This window comes from Elaeis guineensis, chromosome 11, assembly GCF_000442705.2.
Source record: "Elaeis guineensis isolate ETL-2024a chromosome 11, EG11, whole genome shotgun sequence".
In the NCBI taxonomy this organism is placed as follows: Eukaryota; Viridiplantae; Streptophyta; class Magnoliopsida; order Arecales; family Arecaceae; genus Elaeis; species Elaeis guineensis.
In genome coordinates this window covers 17,094,396-17,101,899 of record NC_026003.2, presented here as the reverse complement: position 1 = coordinate 17,101,899, position 7,504 = coordinate 17,094,396, and the positions used below count along the sequence as shown (strand labels likewise).

Below are 7,504 nucleotides of genomic sequence, written 5' to 3'. Positions count from 1 at the left end.
ACAACGACCTATGCTCGATAAACGTTGTCGTCCTTGGTAACAACTTATTATTTGGTCACGAACAGATTTTAGGACTAAGCGACAAATCCTCCTTTGTCGAGTCTAAATAGTCCTAAGGACTTCACCACAACACAGGAGTTCATTAGAAGTTGAAACATTTGTGATGAAAAAATACCCAAATAACTTTTATTTATTTATAATTCATGTACTAATATAAAAGGAGCATAACCGTCAACAGGCTGACGATTGGCTTTGGGACACTATTCCCAACAGGAGGACCGACATGCATATATCCTTTATAACTGGCATAGATGTGGATATAGACTCTGGGCTACAAAGATGATGGATCTGTGCCAGATGGTTACTCTAACAAAAAAACTATCAAATATATAAAAATTAATTAAATAAATATTAAAAAATTATTATTACTTATCAGATAATCAAACATCGCATCAGAATGACAAATGAAACAACGAGTGATGCAACGGTACCACTTCATGTAATCATCATAATAGTGCATGGCATGATCCGCTGCTGGTTCGTCCATAACATGGTCTCATCAACCCTCCCATATCGCAACTAAGTGCTGGTGAGTGATGCTCCAATCCTGATCCTGACGACCTCTAAGATCGATATGATACAGTATGGAATTCGTGTCACAGGCAAGCGGCACAACTTGATGGATCCCAAATTGCCGTATCACTCTATCAGGGTGGTCCCACTCTACAATATAAAAATACAAAAGTGGTATCCAACATCGCCATATGTCCTGTCCAGCGAAGCAATACTCCGATAGAAGTGCAAGAACCTTCGGAGTATATGGTTGCCATATAATCTTATTTTTTAAACATTACTAAATATAAGTATTCTAAGCCAATTCAAATCAAACATGTCCAAAAAATATAGCATACAAATCAATTAGAAGTTTACCTGCTTAGGTCGAAGTTGATCGAGATGGTATCTATACATCTGCAGGACATGAGTGAAAACCTCTATCACCAAAAAAGCATCTCTCCACCTACACAATCGAGCATCGATAAGTTACATTTTAATTAACAAAGCATCAGTAAACAAATGTTTATAAGCAATATTACTTACGTACCTCGTGGCTAGCGGTCCATGTGGTAATGCAACTCCATCCGCCAAATCCATAATAGGATCTACAAGAGGTCGCTCTAATTTACGAGGAGCAATAAAAGAAAACCTATCCCACGCCCACACCTGAAGCAAAATCAAAGGTCCCACAATCTGATGTACATGTATCCTACTTACTCTGCAAAGCTCTCTGTACAACCAAGCTAGATCGGTACTACCCCAACTGTAGTATCCCACGGTCTCAAAATCGACAAGTAGTGACAAGAACATGAGATGAATTAGATTATTAGATTTATCTGCAAATAGACACCCTCCTAACATCTGCAAGATGTATGCCCTAGGATAACGCTATATCGCAACATCATCTACATTAGGAGGTAGTCTGTTAAACTGCTCAGCTAACTATTCCATGCTCAATCGAGAACCCTTAAGTTTATCAAAGGATGGGACAACACCTAGAAGATCAAAATATATCTGCCGCCAATCCTGGTGTATACTACCTATGACTAGAAGATCATTGACTGATAAACCCACCTAGATGCCGACATCCTCCAAGGTGATATTACACTCACCATGCGGTAGATGAAATGTATGTGTCTCCAAACGCCACCGCTCTACGAATGTTGTGACCAAGTGCCAGTCTAACGATATAAAACTAACACAGGAGATACCATAAAACTTGGACTGCTGTAGATATGGCACTATACGTAAATCCAATGGGGTCAACCGAGATCTAACCCCTTCCCTCCATCAACATCATAAAAAATTGGATTCCTGCACCACCATATAAAAATAGTTTATTAATTTAAAATGCACTCTAATAATTTTGTTCACATAGTGTTAAATTATAGATATATACCTTACCATCCCAGATGGCTGATGAGTGATGAGTAGCCTGTGCATAGAGTACAGACTGATCTAATGGACCTGACTCCATAAATACGATATACTGCTAATGTTAACAATAACAGAAAAGAGTTTAGCATCAATATGTAAGTATTTCATAAAATGAGTATAACAATAATAGAAATTGAGCAAATATAAGAAACGACATTTCATAAATAAAGATTACAAAGAACATAAGGATTAATATCCAACGATACAAAAGTTCATTACATCTTATGTTCATGCTCATGATATTGAAAGAATACAAACAACATAAGGATTAACAAGAAAATACATATAATACAAAGTTTCACTCGTTTTAAACTCATGTTCATACTCTGTTTGTTGGACATGAACGTCTGTCATATCTTTTTTGGCCACAAATCCAACACCTAGATCTATTGCCGACTTCTGTCCAATCCATTTCATTCCTAAGTTGTGAGGATCGTGGCCTTTCCTTCTATCGTAATCGTTGGCACTGTGGTACTATCAGCATTTCATTTGTTTGATGCGACCAATAATTAGCATGTAGGATTGGATGAAATTAATGACTGTAAGTGTGATGGTATTCATCCAAACTATAATAACCATAAACGTATTGTCAAAAATCAATCGACATATGAGCATAAGCAGCCATCAAGTGGGAGCACGACAAATGATAGCATTACCATTTTTGGCATGTACATGTACGGTCTGACAACCTTACCATCTGCGCATTTCAATTATAATCTTAAAAAATATATTTATTCATTTATAAATTTTTTTTTTACTAATACAATGAAAGTCTTGTATTAGGATTTCACCTGAGTGTTGTTGTCTTTGTTCATATAAGGTCCACGAAATTGCGTTTGCACTTGAAAGATCTCACTTGCTTTATCGAATCTTGTTACATTATGGGATGTGGCTTTGGATTGATTGGTAATCAATCGAGTTGTAGCAAAAGGAGTAAATCTTTCACCTCTATGTAATGCGTTCTTTGCTTGGGCACGTCTCCCATCAAAATATGATACAAGCCAGAAGAATATGAGTTATACCAATGAAGTTACCAGCAAGAAACGAGTATTTTTTAGCACTCCATTAAAGCATTTTGATAAATTTGTATTCATTATGCTGAATCTTTGGCCACCATCATGTGCAAGAGACCATTTGTCTACTAAAATTTCAGACAACCATTGGAATGCTTCTAAGTTCATTTTTTAAATTTTCTTCATGTATTTGTTAAACTTTCTAGGTTGTGTTTGCATACCAGTTCTCTTCAACAAATCTCTTAGTCTTGTATCCCAAAATCTGGTGTTAAAGTTGCCAGCAACATGGCATAGACAGTATACATGATGTGCATAGGGTGGCTGCCAACCAAGATGTTCATTTTGTGTATGTTGCCCAGCTATGCAACCCAAGAGGGAGAGGGTGAATTGGGTTTCTAAAAATTTTAAGCTTAACTTATGACTTATGAGAAGTGTTTGATAAAGCTAAATAAATAGGGAGAGTAGAATTAATTCAAGGCTAATAGCAAGAGCAAGAATGCAAGAGAATAATGAAGAGATAAAGAAGAGCAATTAGACACACACCAAACAAAAGAATTTATAGTGGTTCGGTGCCAACCTTGCACCTACATCCACTCTCCAAGCTCCTACTTGGGAATTTTAATCCACTAATCTTGTATTCAATCCGAATACAAACATCGAAAACTCTGACTCTAGCTATCCCAAGCTAGTCCACTTATTTCTCGGATACAAGCCAACCCAATACACTCCGATTCTAGGTTCGGATCAACCTTCTCTTATTTTGGAACCCTTCCAAAACAAAAACAATAACTCAAAATGAGAATAACAATCAATAGCACAAATAAGTACACAGAAAGCTCCTTTAATGAGCAAATATGACTTTAAATACACTTTACTCAAGAGAAGAAGACCCTTTTTGGATTTCCTCAAGGTGGTTGGAGACTTGAATGTGCACTTGAGGAGTTGGTGAGCTTGGATTAAAGGCTTCTTGAATGCTTTGAATGAGCTCTTGCTTAGGGCTGAAAAGTTAGCTTGAAATTCCTTTTTCAAAATCTCTCTACTTGAATGCTCTTCTTGATTCCCACATTTTTGTCCCTTTTATAGCTTTAAGAAATAGTGAAAATCATTCTAGACTGAAAAAGAGCCGTTAGACTGCATTAAATGAGCATTAAAAGTATTTAAAACGGGTTAAAAACTAGCAGTTGCGAAAAAATCCCATCACAGGGGTTGACTCATGAGTCGACTCATGCCTGGGGGTCGACTCATGGGTCGACCTCTGTGAAAAAACATCACAGAATCTAACGGGATCCGAGATTCTGTAAAACTGGCAAAAAGACCCGCAGAGGTCGACTCATGAGTCGACTCATGCCTTGGGGGTCGACTCATGGGTCGACTCACAGGGTGTGCCAAGTCTGTGCCGGCCAGAAATTTCAGCGTGCCAGTCATCTCATGTGCCATGAGTCGACTCATGGGTTGACTCATGATTTTCAATCATGCATACCTTTCAAAATACAAGTCTAAAATCAATAAAATTTTCACCATTGGATCACAAATTTTTTGTTCTATCATTTGATACTATCAAATCAGGATTTTGGTAAAATTACAATTTTGCCTCTGAAGAGCAATAAGACTTTATCCTATTATCAATCGTATTTTTGATATTTTAATTTCTCCCAATTCACTCATTTTATTTTTAAGTCTTTTATTTATCTTTCTTTTGATACTTTTGCTTAGCAATTTACTCATTATATTTTTAAGTCATTTAATAATCTTGCTTTTGATATTTTTCTTTAATTTCTCTCCCTTTTTGACATCATCAAACATTGTTAACTCCCCTCTTTTTTGAATACATTTTTTCTTTAGTATTTCTTCAAACTTCTTGTGCTAATCATTAATGTTTACTCCCCCTGAATACAGCAATCATAAAACAAAATATGCCATTGAGTACCATAGATATGAATTAGCAACAAAGAGAAGATATATAATCAAAAGATGATTGATACCATTACAAAGAGTAGATATATAATTAAAAGATGATTGATACCATAGTTGTTTCAATACATATTCCATAATATAAAAGTCAACCAATTAATATCATTACATGGCCCAAAAGATAGATCCTAGAAAGAACAACAGACAAGGCTAGCTACAAGGATCTAGTAGAGCTCATGACTAGATGGATCAGAATCAGATGTATCAGAGATGGGGTGAGGAGATGATGGATCACGACCAAGGACTCATCCTCTACCCCGTCTACCTCTGCCATGAGTGGAGGTGCTGGCATGAGTAGGTGGGCGAGATGATCCTGAAGGCTGAGAGGCCATAGACTGGACTGCAAGAGAGAGCCTGATGGAATCAAGAACGTTCAGAGCTCTCAAAATAGACTGAAGCAGTGTAGTGAACTGTGTAGAAGCATGCTCACTTGAGCCTCTGATCTCTCTCCTCAAGAAATCAAAACCACCCTCCAAAATACCTCTGAGTCTGCCAGCCTCCGCAGTTAGGTCTGTGACTTCAATAGTGCACTCCTGTAGCTGAGGATGGGCCAAAGCTAAGACTTGCCCCTGCAAGTCAAGTACTCTCCCAGTCAGTCTCAAAATGTAATCCTCGAGCTGCTGAATCCGAACTAACTGATCTGTGATCATCTGAAATACAATGGAGATATGGGAGATCAAGGTCTGATCAGATGCATCTAATGATGTGGATCCCGGTACAAATACAGAAGTGCTCCACTGACGAGAAAGCAATGAAGCCACACGCTGAGAAATCTGCTCAATCTGATCATCAGCCAATCTGAACTCTGAGGGAGGTGCTCTGCTGTCTGGCTGCTGAACTGGTGTGTGCCTCCTGGTGGACTCTGAAGGGCCAGCCTCTGGATCTGAAACAAATTGGATGTCTGGAGATGCTGCCCTGAAGTCATGGAGAGGTGATGAGGGACCTTCTTCCTCAGCTCTGTCCTCAATTCTGTCCTCAGCTCTCTCCTCAGCTCTTTCTTCTGTACCCTTGATCCAACCACCATCAATCCTAGTGAATCCCATGCGGTGCAGAGTGTGTTGGTTGATGGTGTCAGCGTGAGAAAGCCTAGAAGATGCCTCCCCCTCAAAACTGACTCCAAACCTCCTGAAAACCAGTGTGAGGGCCATACCAAAAGGCAGATGTGCCTTGGATCTATTCAGTGTTTCTCTCATGGCCTCAATCATTAAAGCAGAGAGGTTTAAGGGGGTTTGGGTGATCACATGAAACATTATACATATGTCTCGGTCAGAAAGGAGGTCATGTCTACCACTTCTTGGAAAGAAAAGCTTTGTCACTAATTGATGTAGAATTCTCATTTCAATTGACAATATCTTAGCTTCAAATTTATTTAGACTTCCCGAGTAGGTTCCTCCTAAAATTACATTGATCCCTTCTTCCTTCACTGGGAGTTCCATGTTAGAATATCCCTCACAGGGCAAATGCAGAATCTCTTCCAAAATAATAGGATCTAAGCAGATATCAATTTCCTTAACAGTAGAAGTTACTGTTCCATTGCCATAGTGCAGATTTAGATAAAACTCTCTAACGAAGTCTACATATATAACTTCCTTGAGAGAACAGTAAAATCTCCAACCTTGGTTTTTGATCTTTGACCCAAAGGAGAAACCTTCTTTTCCAAAGAATCTAAAGTCCACATTCTTGCCGGTTTCTACCTTTCTGTCAGAGAGAGAAATTTTGCTAGGGCTAAGAGGAGACTGAGAGGGATCCGGTGCAGACGCTGAAGCCAGAATGGGAGCAGAGGAGGTCTGAGAAGCTTGCCTTTTCCTGCGGACGCCTTCTTCCAGCTCACGGATTGATTTTCTTCTTTGAGGGAGTTTCATCTTTGGGGCCATTCTCACCACAAGAGCAAGCAAGGAGACTCGAAAGATCAAATGGGTGAGGAGAAGGAGGGTTATTAGAAGATGGAAAGGGATTTTGGCAGAGAGAAATCACGATTTTGAGAAGAACGGTGGAAGCTAGGGCACGCTCCAACTGCTTCAGTCAAGGGAGAAAGATGCGAAAAGCTCCTTTCCCAAGGGGTGATTTGAGGTGGAGAGGTGATGGGAGAATGATATTGGGCTAAATCCTTGGTTTTGGAGAGAACGAAGATGAGGACGATGAGTCTTGGAGGGAGGAAGACGAAGAAGAAGGAGGGGTCGGCTCATGAACGGACTTTAAGTTAAAAAGGAATGAACCCGTGGGATGTTGGCCAAGAATTTCAAGTATGCCATTGGGTCGACCCTAGGGGGTCGACTCATGATTCACAAAATTTCAGAAAAAATATGAATAAATTTCAAAAAAATTCAAAATTTTGGAAGAAAAATTTTTGCTCAATGACAAATTGTGAGAATGATAATCTTGAGCTTTTAGGTCCAAGAGAGATGATGAAAATTGAGCTCAAAGAAATTTTGACATCGATTCCTTGGAATTGGAGAACATTTAGGCAAATGGATCAAGAATTCCTAGATTTCTCCTAATTTCACAGAATCTATCCTCACTAAGGGCCT

At 38.9% G+C, this 7,504-nt stretch overlaps 1 long non-coding RNA gene across 1 annotated transcript; it reads right to left on the bottom strand.

Annotated features, from left to right (window-relative positions):
- Window positions 1–497: 497 nt before the first annotated feature.
- On the bottom strand, window positions 498–2,117 carry LOC140852615 (uncharacterized). Its single transcript, XR_012135510.1, has 4 exons — window positions 1,955–2,117; window positions 1,103–1,869; window positions 931–1,018; window positions 498–723 (listed from the first exon to the last, which is right to left on the bottom strand). It is a non-coding gene; the product is annotated as an uncharacterized lncRNA (long non-coding RNA).
- Between the last annotated feature and the right edge of the window lie 5,387 nt (window positions 2,118–7,504).